Source organism: Halyomorpha halys, unplaced genomic scaffold (assembly GCF_000696795.3).
Source record: "Halyomorpha halys isolate HHAL.00 unplaced genomic scaffold, Hhal_1.1 Scaffold307.1, whole genome shotgun sequence".
Taxonomy (NCBI): domain Eukaryota; kingdom Metazoa; phylum Arthropoda; class Insecta; order Hemiptera; family Pentatomidae; genus Halyomorpha; species Halyomorpha halys.
In genome coordinates this window covers 688166-706470 of record NW_027107991.1, presented here as the reverse complement: position 1 = coordinate 706470, position 18305 = coordinate 688166, and the positions used below count along the sequence as shown (strand labels likewise).

The 18305-nt window shown below is 30.8% G+C and overlaps 1 protein-coding gene across 3 annotated transcripts in view; it reads right to left on the bottom strand.

Annotated features, from left to right (window-relative positions):
- robo1 (roundabout 1) overlaps positions 1 to 18305 on the bottom strand; it is a 934487-nt gene that overhangs the window by 625298 nt on the left and 290884 nt on the right. The window lies entirely within an intron of this gene.

Below are 18305 nucleotides of genomic sequence, written 5' to 3'. Positions count from 1 at the left end.
TCATATATACATATATATATATATATATATATTGTTGAAACATGTGATTTTTATTAAGTCAAAAAACAAAACAACTACTCTCTGTTGTTTTTTATACTGAAAATAGACAGATGATATCAAACCGTCTCAGTGTGCACACTCATATCGTCTCCTTTGTCAACTCACTATGCACTCGTAGTTGCCAGCATCCTGGCCATCTCCGTCATCTAGATCATTATAGCCACGGTGGGCGGACTACTTCGGCTCATCCTCCAAGAGGACAAGGCGGGTGGACGTACGTCCCTTTTGTCGATCTACTTCCACGAGAATATCCACTCAGAACAACCACAACCGAGGCCCCACCAATCACCGGTGATATAAGACATTTTCTCTCTCTTTTGTCTAATTCATTTAATTTTGTAATAGGTTCTTTTTTTAAAAAACAAAACAAAAAAAGCTTTTGTTTTAAGCTTCCTTTTTTTTCTAGTTTGTACATTTTTATATACTTTGTGTTCCTTTTATTATGTTCACTTATTTAAAAATACAAAAATTCTATTCTTTTCTTTTTACTACTTTTCACGGTTGGGATAGTAAAGGTTCCTTTTGAACCCCTACCCGCCGTAACATATATATATTTTTTCTGTAAAATTCGTCACTATTAAAGCAAAACGATGTTACTCGATTATCGATTATATAAAAATCGGATATTATAATTTTTTATAATATGCATAGAAATATAAATACATTTAGCTCATAGAGACAATCGCTTTTCAATGCGAAGGGACTGAACAGTTTGAAGGTAAGGTGCAAAGCAATAACCCATTGAAGGGATCCTGCCGTGAACCTTACACACAGCCCCAGGCCATATAATTCGGGTTTGGAGGTTAATTAACAAGGAGCTGTGAGGATTTAGGTCGGGAGATATCTTGGAGGGTGGGAGGCTCTTCTTAAATTAGGGCAGGTGTTTTACAGATGTTTACACTCTAGTGCTTGTTATTGCCGCTTTAACTGATGCTTTGTTTCCTGCTTACACGGCCGACCCTCTGTAACTTTCAGCCTTTGTATATAGGTTATGTATACAGGCTACGGCAACTTATACACCAATTTGAATTTCTATTTCTTGTTCCTTTTCATGAAAATGTCTTACATTTACACTTTTTTTGCCTTTGAGCCCTGTTACAAAAATTATAAAATGATAAAAAGAGACAATTATATATGTAGGAGCAGTTATTATATAGTTAGGTTTATATAGTTATAGTTATTATATAGTTATAGTATAACTATAATTATATAGTTAGGAGCATATTTTGAACACTTGGAAATTTAAACTAAAAAAAAAAACTTAAATGAAATATTTGACTAGGTACAGCCTTACTTCTAAATAACTAATTTTGATTGACTAAATGACCATATCTGCTCGAATTTTTCTTTACTACACATAATTATTCATTATATTCCGATTAAAATTAGCTATACATGTGTGTGTGCTTAGTTATAGATATTATTTATTTATATAGTACCAGATCCTTATTTTTATCATATTCTTGTGCCATCCTGTTTTATTCTAAAATGAAAACAAGAGCCAATACGACAAATTTATATCTAAATCTGAATCAATGATTTTATGATATCTTTATTATAATTTAAGCAAAATAAATTTTAAAATACTGTCTTGAAAAAACAACTTTATCAGTTTTGTGGCTGTTTTATTCACCGGGAGAAATAAAAAACATATTTGTTTATTTAATCTACTTCATATCAGAAGTAAATAAAATTTTTAACTACTGTTTTTAACCCAAAATACCTTTTCTAGTAAGTTAATAAAAACGTATTTTCATAATTTTGATTTTATTATACAACAACAACAGTTAGTAAATTCAGATTTAAAAAAATATATACATATAAAAAGTACTTCCAGGAGTTGTAACTAATAAACAGAATAATTTATGTTATACGTTATGTAAGAGAATATTTTAAAATGACCAACACAGGGCCGAAACGTAACAAAAGTTAATTTTATAATTACCAAGACTGTGCTGATAACTGTTTATTGATAGGCATATAAAATATTTACGGATGGGATTAAAATACAATTTTTATTTGGTTAGCTAATAATGTTAACAAGTACCTCCAGGAACTATATATTATGGATAATTTATATTGTAAAAGAGAAAATGTCGCTTGAAAACGTGAAAATAATTTAATATATCATTAATGTAAGAATACATTTGTATTAATACATATAGACACATATATTTGGGTGGGATTAAAAGAGGTCCTCTTTCCCTTTTATATGTTTTTATCCTCGTATAAAGTAAATAAAAATACGTCAGAAAAAAAAATGTGAATTAAAGTCCTTTGAAAATGCCTTCAAGAAATGGGACAGAACAATATTTTATAGGATATTGGTTTCGTTAAAATATATTATTTAAAAAAAATAATTATAATTGAAAACTTATATATTTTTTGTATACTTGTTACTTATCAGTTTTAATTTAAAAAAAAAGACTGTTATAAAATACAATTTTATCATCCACAGATCATGCGTATGAAACATAATACCACATGGGAGGCTTGATAGTTCAATAGTAAAAGTAATGATCAGTTTGTTTTAGTTTAATATTATAAATAAAATATGAAGGTAATTTCGTTACCTTTATGAAATTAATATTATTATCTCCATAACAGATAAATCCATTAAATAAGTAATCAACGGACGACGGGGCAATTGTAAATAATGACAGTAATAAAATATATAAACCGAACTCGAGCTGAAGAGTCATAAGAGTTCCAATTTATTGTATTTTATGACTAATAAAATATTGTCTTTCCTACTATTTTACTATATGTTTTACTACCATCTGAATTATATCTCGATGCCAGGCAACCGCACTTGATAGCTTCTATCTGGAAAGCAATTCCTCGTTTTATTGTTTCAATCCATTTAGACCCATATCGAAATATTCTTTTGAGTATAAAATATTTTTGTTATTTTCATTTCTTGTTTTCCTGATTCGGAGATTCTATAGATAATTTGTAAGATAGTTGATAGTGTGTTATAGTGAACATTCAAACATACCAAGGGCATACAAATATAAATCATGGGACGAACTATACATTTATGTAATAGAAGGTACTGCATATCAATAATAAAAAAATATGAAGAAAAGTAACATTACATGCGCTTCTCTATAAATATCATCTAAATAGGACTAGCAAAAACAATACTATAAATATTTACATAAACAATTTATTTTAGATGAAAATGAATTTGTTTAAATTATAAGCAATATTATTTCACCAATTCAAATTAATATATAATAAAATGCCATCATTATTTAAAATTTTGTTACAATTGATAAATTTTGAAAATCATATATGTTTGATATTTTAAACTATAAGGTATTTATTTTAAAAAAATAATATTTTTGTTTTAGTTCAACAAGTTAATGTAAGTGATAAGAATTGAAATTGTAATATTTATATTTCCTTACAAGATAATATAAGTTCTCATGTCAATATTTGTCCTCAACTTTAAAATGTTTAGGAATCAATTTAGAATTGAATTACAAAATTGGATAAAAATATAAAATTACAATAATATATAAGTTATATATTAATTGCGAATAATTAATTGTAAACATTTTTTTAGTAATATCTATTATTTATATATTATTGAATTCATAGTGCTCCTGAATATGACATTTTGCCGAAACAGAACATTTTGAATGTAAATTTAAAATTATTGAAATAGTCTTTCCTATGATCTAAACTATAAATATTACTCTAAGGAAAGTTTTTCTTTTTTTTTTTATAACTAAAAAATATATAAAATGGAGAAATCAATGAATTAGAACTACTTCCTAAGAAACAAAGACCAGGAAAGCCATTTCCCGTTCATTAACAGACGTTGGACCATTCATTGTATTTCAGAAGAATAACTAATCATTTTTATTGGTATTTTACTTGACAAGGATATCCTATCTATAAAACCGAATTTTATTATTTTTTGTTTGAACTATTGACTTTTTTTGACATTTTGCCGCCTTGATCAGTTTATTAAACATTTATTGTAAATTATTGTTTTTAAAGTTGCTATATGTCGCTCTTTGGTAACATTCATGTTTATTATATCTTCATATATTTGTCAGTTCTTATTATTGGCACGGTCGTTCGAAATAAGAAAGTAAGCGAAACTTTAATAAAATTAATAACAGCCGAAAATTAATAATATTTTAATTATTTAGTTAAAAAAAAAAATATTTATTTATTGCTATTTACAACTGTACATTATAATACATTTAGTAAATCTGATCTAAGTTAAGAAAAAAATATTAAATTTTAAAAAATAATAAAAAAAAGACCAAAGGAAAAAATCTTTTGATTTTTACATTAAGCTCACTTTTTTAATAGTAAAAAGTTATTTTATATCTACATATATCTCACATTTTTGCAGACTTAGTGTGGCTCATAGGAATTGACGTTTATTAATAAAACATGAATTCTAATAAAAAAACAAAACAACAACAATCAGAACAAAATGTTTTACTTATATAATACATTTTTTTTAAATTATCACTACTATGTGTATTCAACTCATTCTTTAATTCAGAACTTAAAGATGTATCACAGACGATTAAAACAGGGACAAAATTTAGAATTCCATTATGACAATTATAAATTCCAAATAAACAAAGTGTTATAGTGATATACCGAAGATAGTTATGGGAATAGATATACATAAGGAAGCTAAAAGCGAGTAGCCGGAACAATTAGGGGTTAGCGGAGAGGCAGTAGGATGATATTGGGGAAGACTATTGCCCTGGGAGCAGTTATGGGAATTGGCCTTCTCTCTCTTATCTGACTCCCTCCATCTCTACTCCTCTCTTCGGCATTCCTTCCCCTCTGGGAGAACACGCATCCCTAAGAAGAGCAGAAAAGCCTTAGGGATGCGTAATACCGATGATATGAAAGTTCTGTAAAAATTAGATAAGTATTGCTCAGTCCCGATCATTAACATATGAAAGTATGACATTACTACTACAACTTTCATAGGTACAGTATAACAGCCATGAAATAAATAGATTGTAAAAAACATTATAATATGCTTTCACAAGGTTTTTTTTTTTTCAATTTAAGGTGCTTTTTAAATTTTTCTCGAACTATCTTAAGTATCTTAATCTTAATCTTAACTATCTTAATCCTCTTCTCGTTTGAAGTAAATATTACAAAAGTGACTAAGACTGTAGCTCCCTGGGGGTTTTAGTGGTGGGGGAGGGGGTCCAGCCGGGAAGGAATTGTCTTTTATTTGTGTTATGATCTCCTCTGGTGAGATTGTGACATTTCGTTCATCGACTAACATACTATTAAACCTAAACAGCTATATGTACCTCGAGCTATATCGGAAGATTAGACAATTTTATGTATGTGTTATTTTTCTCTTGTTTTGTTTCAGACTAAGGGGTCTACAAAAAACTTAGAATATGTGTTTCCTGGCACGACACAACTTCGAGTGCCTAGATCAGTTGTTTAGTGACACAGTAATTCTGGAAGAACGAAGCCGCGCTAAAAGAGTTCGAGATAATTTTCCAATCACAGTTCCACAGCACAATAGCTCATACCAGTAAATGTGACATATTTTACACAAAGTTTCAATTTTTTTTTCATACAATTTTGTCTTTGAAGAGCACAGACGAATATCGCCATAAACCCACAAGAATGATAAAAATACTAGTCAATTGTATTATTTTCTAATATAAAATACGTTTGAAAAAATTTCCTTATTTGTAACCAATATTTCGCCCTTAAAATCGCATTAAATCTAAATGGAGGTAACATCGGTGCGTTAATTTTTTTTTTTACGAGATAAATAAAGTTCATATTCGTTTTTAGCACCTCAAGAAACGCTTTAACACGAATTTTAGAAAATTTAGAGAATAAACTTTTTTGGCACGAACTTCTCACAGTATATTCAAAAATAAAAAAATTGAATAAATAGAATATGGTTCGGATGTGGTCAAATAAAATTCAAATAGTAATTTGAGCCAAAGTTTCATCCCACGTTGCAGGACTTCGTCAGGGCTAAAAAAGATACAAACACTTAACATAAGTAAAAAAAGTAAATGGACAATTACAAAGGTATACAATGAAAAAATTAAATAAGAAAAATAAAAGGTTATTAACAATAAATGAAAATGGAAATAGTAACAGATGAAAAGAAGAAATATAAAAGAAAGTACATTCTAAGAGATGAAAAGGGGATAAGAATAAAGGAAAAAATGAACCAGACAGAATTCATACCTGTTTTGACAGAAGTCAAAGTCAGAATGAACCGTTTGAATTGGGAGGAGTGGGGATTGGCAGTTCAGTACACCATCAGATGAATGGTATACGCATAAAATATGAACAAATATTGATTTTTACATATTAAATTTTGGAGTAAAACTGAATGTAAGATTATAAGAATAACATCATAAAAGTGTTTAGAATTTTTAATAAAGTCCATTCTCGTATTAGTTATTTGCAGTCTAAGATTTTGAAACGAAGAGGACATTCATGAAGCGAATACTTACACGGGACTAGCTAGGTTATATCGCTCCGCTAAACGGAATATTTGATAGTAAACACAGCCGAAGCCAGTGTGAGGTCACAGTCGCTGAATTTATTACCGCATGCCCTGCACGTATTTGGACGTCAGTTAATGCAAAAGCGTGTTCCCTAGCTCTGCGTTACACAATATTGTCCAGTCTAGTTCTATTCCTCAAAAGGGATTTGTGTGGGCGATTCGGTAATGTAGAAATGATCTTTAAAGAAAATATAGTTATAAACTTTATTCAGGATATGTTACATATCTTACTGACTAAATATTAAAGAAGATACTCTAACACAGATTATATAAATATACTTTTGAATAGCCATAAAGACTAGCCGGGTTTTCGAAACGATAAATTTCATAATTATGATAATCCATATAAAATAATTATCCTATTTATTAAGAAGCGGAGAATAAGCCAAAACACTGATTTGAGCCATTAAACTAAAATAGTCGCGTAAAAAACAGATATTTCTTTTATGTAACCGTAATTAATTGGGATTATTTTATTTATTTATATAAGGCAATCCATAGCGAATGTGATGTTTGCCTAGTTATCTACAGGTGATTTGTTACTGCATTTATTTCTTTTTGAAATGGAGTCATTTTGAATATTGATAAAATTCTAAAGGAAGATTATTTTTCACCTCAACATTTTGGTGAAAAGAACAAACAACTTCCTAGGAGAGAAAATCCAGAGAATGACTATTATAACATATTTCAACATTTAGAAAATTAATTATTTAAAAAATGTTTGGTTCAAAATACAATATTGGTTAGTCACAAAGATGTTAATTGGTTATGTATTGTATATGTGTCCAATTAGCCTTATAAGCTAATTTAATCCAATAGAATGTTTATCATACTGATCTGTTAAGGAACATGAATAAAAAAAAAGAGTTAAAACTGAACTTAATTGTATTGCGTGAATGGAATTGGAAACGATAAGTACTTCATCACTGTAATTTTTTCAATTTCACATTCCTTTGAAAAATAATCCTGGAACGTATGCCTGGAAAATATCCAGATGCTTTTGAAATGAATGTACATTCTTTCTCTATGATCAAAGCTACTTAATAACCATACCCATACGGCGGACTAAGCCCTAGAAGTATTCGCCACATCTACGACCCCGGAATATTCTTATGAATATTTATCCAGCCTGAGGAGATAGGCCAGAGGCTGATTCTGAGTTAGGACCTATATAGGGCAAGATAAGGCTGATAAATAGCTAGAACCTTCGATAATAAATAATTGCGGGACACCATAGGTGCGATATGCTGTCCTTGTATCGGCGACCCGGAGCCTAACTAGTCTGATTTATTGGCGCTTTATTTATAGGCACCTTATTTCTTTTTTATTATTATTAATCGTAGCTGAGTTAGCATTGCGTGGTCCATTCCTCCTCGAGGCTTTGATATTAATAAATTCACACCTTCATATTTACTGTATTTTTTACGTTCTCCTACGTGCCGGTACAAAAAGCTGTGCCATTCATACAAATGCCACGTAAAATTAAACATGGCGGCGTAACAAACGATTCTCTCTATAGTCCTGAAGGGGAATATTTCAGAAAATTATTACCGGTAACAAATTTCCGGTCATTTGAGTTGGCTGCTTGTTTGATATTGCTGCCTTCCGAGAGGCCACAGAGCTTCAGGAATTCCTCTATTAAGGTTAACTGTTATTTATTACGGGGAGTAGTTGGGGAGGAATGGGGGTGACTTGGGCCCCCTTCCACCCTCTAGTCAGCACCTAGGAGAAATGTTTTCATTTCGGCAGTCGGAAATAGCAGGAACGGTCGTTAAGAGAACAGCAAGTTATCATCATTATCACTTCCTTAAAAAATAACAGTTATATTTTTTTTTAAAAACCGATTCTCTTCATGTGTACAAGAAATGATCAGAGAAGACCTCACAACATTAATAAATTTGTGAAGTGTAAATTGTAATTGTAATTGTAAATTTCTCACTTTGTAATTTCAACTGTATGAACATGCCAATTGTAATCTAATTTGTAAATCTAGTGTCAATGCCCCGAGTGGTCGAAACACTTAAATAAATTTTTAAAAAATAAATAAATAAATAACAAAAATTTTGTCACTGAGGTCATATTTTCTTTTCGTTTTTAATTTGGAAGCAGAAGAAAAGTGATTTGATTGTTTCATTAAGGGTTAAGCGAAAAGCTGCAGAAGAAGAAAAACCTGAAACCCCAAATACACACAAAAAATTTCATCACCCTAACTCAATAAGGAGGATCAGTAGAGTTGTGCGAATCATTATGAAGTTCCTTTTGACGTAACAAAATGTTGATTGAAATTCACAAATATTTGTATGATATTTTTCTGTCGAGAAAAACATAAACGAGTTTATTTAGGCCTTGGCTTAGTGACCTCGAAAGTGCAGCTGCGCCGGTTCGATTTCGGGATGGGATGTTGACTTTTATTTCACCGTGGCCTCACAGAATGATAATTTGATCTTCCCCATCTCGTTAGAGTAGAATTGAAGCTTATAGGATAGCCCTCCTCTACGTATATCAGAAATGGCAGGGTAGAGGGTTAAAAACTTACTGTTTTGCTTGGAAAAAAACCCAAAATACTGAATTTCAGCTCATTTGATGGAAGAGCCCGAATGTAATCGGAATAAATATAATACATATACACAAATAGGTATACGGCATTACAGAAATCTCCAAAATCGTGTACTGAAGAATAAATAAATAAACAATAATAATAATAGTGAATAATTAAATAAAAAATGAGATACTTACAAATAAATAATCTGATGACTTCTTAGGCACAATTAAAAAATTCTATTATGAAAAATATGACAAAAAATTAATGTAGGCCTGGTTAACAAAAAAGCTAATCTAGTTTTCTTATTTTTAGTTATGAGTCAAACAAAATTATCATGTACAGGGAATTAAGAGAGACTAAAAGAAACTTAAACATATAAAAAAAGTGCAATTTTTGCTTCTAAATTTTTAAAAAATATATAAAATCTGTAGAATCTTGTGCATAGAAATATTTAAAATCTAATTTAAAAAAACAAGCAAAAGTTATAATTTCCATTAACTTCATTAATCAACATCAACATCAACAGATTAAAAAATAAAACTACTCAACTAGCATAAATACAAATAAATTAAGCAAGATTTATTTAATTTTTTTTTTACTTTTATCATGCCATAGGCGTTGATGACCAGAGGGTTTTACGCCTTTAAGCAACAATCAACAACCACAACAACAACAAATTAAGCACGACAAAATAAAATATTGCTTTAAATATTATTTGATAACATCTAATTTAATTTTGCTCCGCAAACTGTTATGAAATTTCTTTCAATCTGGAAAACTGTGGAAATACCTGCTCACAGATTTCCACAATGAGGTACTCTGTAGGCTAGCAAACCAGGCTATTTTGTTCAGAATGCCCTCGTATACAAAACTGGATCCCCTCTTGAGCGAATGTATGATCAGGTATAACAGCCTCGGGGCCCGTACAAACAAACTATTACTGGTCTCCTTTTAGCGGTGTCAGAGAGATATATTGCTAAGCTTAAAAGCTCTGAAAATGTTTACAAAATATGAAAAAAAAAATCCGAGTAAAACAGAATATGGTACTATTTATACTCGATATACCAAGTACGTCCTTTGTCAAAAGTTTTATACATCCACAATTTTTATGGAAATAAATTAAAGGTATGCCTGTTTCTTTTGAGGCATTTAAAATAGTTGATTTTCCTATTTGGACCTTTCCATCGTGTACCTTTTGTACCTTGCTAGTTCGAGTTATTTCATTTTTCCTCAGTTTGATCAATTATAAAGTATACTGATTTATTAGTTAAAAAAAATTATATAAAACAAATGTCAATGTAAATTATAATCATTATATTTAATATTATACCAACTCCATTTTTTTAAACTGCATTGTTTCTATTATAATACAGACTTAGTAGACAATGATTGAAAAATAATTCATAAAAAGGGGTCCATTTTTGTCAGCAAAAGAAGATTTGGAAGCAGTAATAAATATATAAATACGTCTATATCAATTAGTGATATATTAATGAAAAATTTGAAAGTGTTAATTACTTGTGGCTAAGGCAGTAGCATGGTAATAACTACAAGGAATTATTTATATCATTTCCTATTAACAAGGCACCAAAATAATTATTGTTAAATAAACGTTATGTTGGCACCACTTAACAATATCAATTTACCATTAATTGGACCAATTCCAGGAAATTTCGAACAACTTAATATTCAAAGTTACCTGATATCATGAGTTCGGTGTTTACAGTAAAACCGCCAACATTGGGTCACAAAGCATTTGCGAATTACTTTTTGCCGACAACTTAACCAACTAAGTTAGTTTAAAGCTTGTGGAACTGAACCCAGTAACTAAGCAATCAACTGACTGCCACTTGCACGATTGGTTACAATAACCAACGTTTACACTTCGTGTAACCGATGAAGAGGAAAAGGGATATTAAATAAGCAAACTTGTAATCCATTTTGTTGAGATATATATATTAAGAGTTCTAATCGATAATTCGAAAGTATAGTAAAAATTCTTTTCATTTAGTACAAGAGCCAGGAAGAAAAAAAGGCAGTTATTTCACCCCATTTTTTTAATTACTTTAATAAAAACTATGTATAATTACTTATATTATCATTTTAATTTTCTAAATTATATCCCAGTTACCATGTGCAAAAAGCAATATTTTCGAATAAAAAATAAGGCATGATGGTTTTTTTTTTGGGCGGGGGAGGAGCCAAATCAAACCGTCAATATAGCTTTTTTAAAATTAATTTATTAATTAAATACAAATTAACACTCACATTAATAATTTAAAAATTGTTTGCTGGCTATTCCATCCAGGTCTTCAATTTCTGTAAAAATTACCCTATGAGACAATAAAACATTAAGAAATCATATTGATTTATTTATAAGATATTATTAGCTGATGTCTAATTATCTATTTTGTCACTCTTTACATACAATATTTGTAACCTTCCTTACACTCAGGCCAGCCATGTAATTTATTTATTTTAACTGTATTTTGGAGAAAATTTATATTTCTCATATTATTACAATTCATATAAAAGTTAATTATAAATATTAGCATAAATTTTTACCCATAGGTTCCCTAAATTAATTTTGCTTGAAATCTCTGCATAGTGTTGGTTCAGATTTATTGCATCTGTTTTAAAATTCACCGTATAATTAAAATTAATGTTTTCTGATATGTAAATAGACCCAAGTATTTTTATTTTGAATGTATTATTTTCTTTATGTAAAATCATTGTATTATAAAAATCGAATATGTGATGGTTTTACCTGCATGCTGCACTAGTGCTGTTTTATTGGGACTCTACTTCTTGTTAGTTATATCATTACTGTGTTAATACACTGTATCAACCAAAAATTGTTTTGCTTCACCTATATGTATACCTGGACAATTTAAACATGCAATTGTATATATCAATCCATATTGATTTTTCTTATCTATTCCGTCCTTCAATTTACAATTATAATTTTTAATTTTATTGTTGGGTCTATAACTTAAGGAGTATTCATCATCATCATAATTTTTAAATGATTTCTGTATTAGGAATTAAATTGGAGTATTGTATTGTATATAGGGTATTATATAGGAATCCTATTATATAGGATGGTGTACAGAATTGGTACCGAATTTCAAATGGAGTAACATTTATAATTATAGAGACATTTATCTATTTATAACAAAATAGAAGAGGAAAATGACCAGGGGTCAGGGAAGAACAGAAATAAATACAACTTATTCAACCGTATAAATGTTTCGGCCATAATTTACTTTTTTCCCCCATACTACTTGCGTACCTACATTATTTGTTATCTATATTGTTTTTTTTTTGTTATACTGCTTTTATTTTATATTCAGTATGGTTGCTTGTTCAGTGTGTTTGTACTTAAAGGCTGGGAAATTTTGTCCAAAATGAGCTTATAAAAAACGTTTTACTTATTTCTGTTCTTCTACAGACTGTGCTCTCGACTATCTTATCACAATTTACCCGTTCAACAACTAACATAAAAGTACGTTAAAATTCAAGGTTTTCTGCCTTGTGTTCGAACATGCTTCACATAAATTAATACAGTTCTATGGAATATGAAATTATATAAATTTACAGCAAGAGTGACTTACTCTCAGCATTCTCAATCATTCTTGATGACTTATGCTACCATTATTTTCTTTTTATTGGATTAGGAGTGAAAAATCAAAATATCTGTTGAAGAGGCTAGGATTGTTGTACCATACGTCACTATAGGTCTGTTCTAACAACCTCATTTGAATGTACGGAGCATGCGCATTACAGGCGTAAAACCCAACAGTCAACAACTTCCATGTTGCATATTTTATTTTTTCAAATATTCAGATTTATCCATTAGATATTTCATAATTTTTTTTCATTTATTTATAGTTTGTTTCAATCCCAAGATTCTGAACTCTTTAAATCTAATATAGTTAATAAGTTTAAATTTTAATGTTAATATTAAATACTTTGATCGAGTCTGGCACCCAGGACTGCTATATAAGATCCGTAAATTCCTACTCCCTACATACTTCCTAATTATCCGTTCTTATCTCTCCGACAGATTATTTCAAGTAAATTACAAAGGCGCTTATTCATCCCTATTTCGTCAGTCTGCTGGTGTACCTCAGGGTAGTATCCTTGGTCCTATCCTTTATACAGTTTTCACAGGTGACATCCCAACCCATCCTAACACTATCCTCACCACGTATGCCGATAATACTCTATGTCTATTGTCAGTGAACAATTATCCTTACATTGTATCCCAAACCCTCCAATCCCACATCAACACCCTTGAAGAATGGTGCCAAAATTGGAGGATTAAAATTAATTCCAATAAATCCCACCAAATCACATTTACCCTTCGTCGTAAACCAATGACCTCTTCCCCAACAGTATCCTTTAATAATACCCCACTTATTTCTGTCGAATAGATCCGTTACTTAGGACTACATCTCGACGACTGACATGGAATCCTCATACAAGACTGAAAAGACAGGAAACTGCTCGTCGATTTCGACTATTACAACATTTACTAGACAAATGGTCTAAATTGCCAATCCATTACAAAAGACTGATCTACATGACTATTATAAGGCCTATCTGGACATACGGAGTTGAGCTTTGGGGCTCCACTAAACAATCAAATTCGTCCCGAATCCAATCCTTACAGTCCAAAATCCTTAACGCTCCTTACTTTATTACAAATCAAGTCATCCATCTTGACCTGAATGGCCCATACGTTGCCGAATTTCCAAAACCAGATACCATTCCTTCCATGGAAAACTTCCCAACCACCCAAATCCACTTGTTTCTAACCTGGCTTCTCCTTTATTACCTAATAATCCTCCTAGGCGTCTGAAAAGAAGATGGCCTCTAGAAATGTTATTAGAGTTCTATCAATGGGTAGATTCTCCACATGTTTGTATCATGTCACTATCTTACCTACAGCAAATTTACTTGTTGTATATATGTGTATACGGTTGTAAATAACAATAAATAAATTATTTAAAAAAATATATTAAATCCATTGGCTTACATTGACTCGATTTTACACTAAAGTATATATAATTCATTTCATGTATTATATATGTATGAGCTACTAATGTTTTTACTCTTAATGAAGGGTACGACAAACATTTAATTTTAAAGGATTTTTTATTCTTAAAACAATATCGATTTTTTTTTTCATTCAGGACTACTGATACACTTAGTACTACTCCTAGTCTACTTACACCCGTAGTGTAACGTCTACGTACCCCCGAAAGGGCATTCTTGGAAAATGTGCGAACGCGCATGCTCACTACAGTTCTGGACAATTGAAAGTGGTTAAACCTTATGGATCTCTATTCTATCAGTCTTTTTTACACTGTGTGTGAGATGGGCTATATAAAGTTTGCATTTATAAGATCTTATCTTATTTTTGTATCCTACACTGACCTCAAGTATCTGAAAGGCTTGTTTTGGAATATTCAAATGTTTGAGTATCATCATCTTACTTTTGGTAGTTTATCGAAGGATATAGTAAATCACGTTATTATTTTATAGAAAATTACTAAAATGCAAATATATGAATCCTGAGTTAAGTTATCCACAAAATAAAATAAAAATGGAAATATTAGAAGACAAAAAAAAAAAAAGAGATTTCTCACTTCTTCCATGTAACTAGATATACATAAATGTACGTCTCCGGGCAATTAAGAACAATAGCATAACTTTATAAGGTCCGAATGGCAGAGGATTACATGCTGGAGATAAGGCGAAGCAAGCTGGACAAGAACTAATTCCACTGCCGGAGAACAAGTTATAGCCGGCCTGGGAGACCTAAGCCTGACTAAGCGAAAGTTGGTCGATGCTAGTCACGGGAGCTGTCAGTTTCGTGGACTTGATTCAATCCCAGGTCTCATACAGCCACTGTACTCCCTCAATCATTGCTTCAGTCGTTCTGTCTCCTCTCTTTGTCTTATTTCTTGCTTAGCACGCTTCTTTTCGACGGTACTCATCGCCTCTGTCTTGTCCTATTACCGTTTCTTCTTAAAAAAAAAAAAAAAAAAAAAAGGATTTTAAATCGACTTTAACATACAAGATGTTACTTTAACTGTGTGTTTTAGGTTATGAGTAATCCACAAAAAAACTTTCCTAACGCCCAAATTTATTTTCTATTTTTTTATTTTATTCAAAAGTATTTTGTTATCATTAAAAGTATTACATTTCTTTTTAAGGTAAAATATAAACTTTCGAAAATAATTATAATAATAAAAATTGACAAACTAAAAGTAATCAATAACAATAAAAAGTAGCATTAATAGTATTCAATAACTAAAACCATATCAAATTAACCCAATGTAAAGCTAAAGTCAATAAAAGAGGTATAAGCATATTGCAATGACAAATGACAAATATATATCCCCTTCAATATATAAACATAGGTAAAGGAATAAATAAAGAAATAATATAAGATAATATGATAGAAATGGGAGTGGGGTAGCTCATGGGTTAGGCACTTTGCTAATCACTCCAAGGACCTGGGTTCAAATCCGGCTCTGGCCGATAATTATTTTCTGTTTCACTGTAGCAGTGAGTCAGCTCTTTGGGTTCTAGAGTTTCATTAAGTGGGTGTCCTTATTTCTGACCAAATTATATCCTTGCACAACCGGTGGTCTAGTAACAATACTTCCTTACAAATCACTGAACACCCTGAACCTTCATGAGTTGTTGTACAGATTTTATTTATTATTTTTTTATTTTTTTTTTTTTAAGCTAAAAATATTGTCACAAATCAAGTATCCATCAGGACCTCAATATTCCATATGTTACCGATTTGGCCAGAACCAGATCCCGTTCCTTCCATAATAAACTTCTCAACCACCCAAATCCACTTGTTTCTAACCTGGCTTCTCCTTCATTACCTAATAATCCTCCTAGGCGTCTGAAAAGAAGATGCCCTCGAGATCTTCTCCTCTAGAAATGTTATTGGAGTTCTATCAGTGGGTAGATTCTCCACATGTTTTTATCATGTCACTATGTCACCTACAGCAAATTTACTTGTTGTATATATGTATACAGTTGTAAATGTCAATAAATAAATTATTTAAAAAAGATAAAAATACATACATACGCAGCTGGATCCTGGGAAATGGCAAAGTGAGGTGTCTAGTGGAAGGAGAGTATCATGGTGGGGGTTTAACGAAAATTTGTACGAAGAAAGATCCATAAGTGTTTAAGATAATATTAAGGTAATACAAATGTAACGGAATATATAAACTCGTAAAAAAATATATAACAGTCTCTAAGAGTAAAATAATTAAAAAAGAATATAAACAAGAAATATATAAAAAGATAATACAATATACACAGAAATAATAGAATTACCACGTAGATTTTTTACTGCATCATCTATATAGTAACTCTAGAGATGGATTACACAGAATAAGAAATGTGATATTATGTAGACAAGAAATACGAATTATAGGATATGATTTAAAATATAATGAATGATAACAATAATTCTGATATGAAGAAAGACTAGGAATAAAAGACAGAAAATAAGGATAAATAAATAATGAAGAATAAAAACCTCGCTAAATAATATACAGTTTTACTTAGGCCGATTAATAATGTTCCAAGAATTTATTTTAATTATTTTTTAGAAGCAACAGATCCTAATGGTTGTAGGCAGGCACGTGGTGGGTGAGAATCGCGAAACGACCGACACAGACGATTTTATTTTTACGAAGGCGAGATAAGAAACATGTTTCCGAATTGTTACTTTTAAACTACACGAGGTAGGAAGGAAGGAAATATATTCAGAAAGGAGAAACAAGTTAAAGATAACAGGGCGATGCTTTATGGAGAGCGGTGTAGTAAAAGGGGACTCACTGTATCAAAGATTCCCTCTCCAGCAGCGACCAACTTTATAACTGGATCCGACAGCTCTGTCAACTCCTCAACTCCTCCCGATATTCCCCCCACGGGCCTTCTTCTGGTTAAGTCGTCGAGGAGTTCCCTCAAAATGTCTACGTTATTTTAAATAACCTGTTAACATGCATTTTCTCTAACATAATGTTTGATGACTAAATAAATGTCTATTTTTCTAAATGAGTTTTCATGATTAAATGAATACACTAAACATGTAGTACAAAAATTAAAAAATTAAATTAGTCATAAAGGGAAATTATTTCGCCTCACAACTGAGCTTGAACAGACTGAATATAAACTTTTGATTAGGAAAAATAGTAATGTTTTCAAATAATAACTTACTTCCTCTTCTTCTTATTTGTTTTTATTATTTTTTTTTTATGTATTTAGATATCATGGAGTATAAGAGCATCATCTGGTCGATATGTCTTATTGGATTGTAGATGTAAGATGTTTAGTATTCGTTCATTTAATATTTGTGATCTTCTGACCTGAAGATACCAGAATTGGCGAAATGTTGACTGATGAATTGTTTGCTAGTGGTGTTAAGGTTTTATAAACGGAACTTCCAATTAAATTCTAATAATTATTTTGTCTCTACCGGAGTTTTTGCTCATTGTATTTTTTTTTCTAAAAAAATGTGTATTGGCCTAGCATAAATAGAGAGGCAGAATGGGTTTGATCCAGCTACAAACTCCTGTTGGTGGTATCAGATTAGTTATTCTGGCGCATTTGCCAATGTTTATTAATATAATTATACATTTTTATCACACATATAAAAAAAAATGTATAAATTTATATCATCCTTAATTCAGAGTATATTATCCTCCCCTTCCGCCTCCAGTCGTAACTGTATTGACACCATCCAGACCCTGAATTCTACCATTCGACAGCATCAGCTTTCATCTTCAGTCTTCCTCTCCTTTTCGTTACATAGGCATCCTTCAACACCCTAGACCGGATACGAACCGGCGCTGCTGCAGTCACGAGGGAATCCTTATGACGCCTTACCTACCTCGGCTACTAAAGGTCCAATTAATTTTTTTCAGCCCTTTATGTCCAGTTAAAAACGCCTTTCCTTCGTTTTTCTTACAGCCTCTCTAAAATAATTGTAAAACTCCTGGTTAGTACTTATCATATATTCTTCCACAACTTTTTATTAAAAGATTAGAAGCTCTTTAGTGGTAGCCTTTAGGTGCTATCAAACACTCAGATATATATATATATATATATATATAT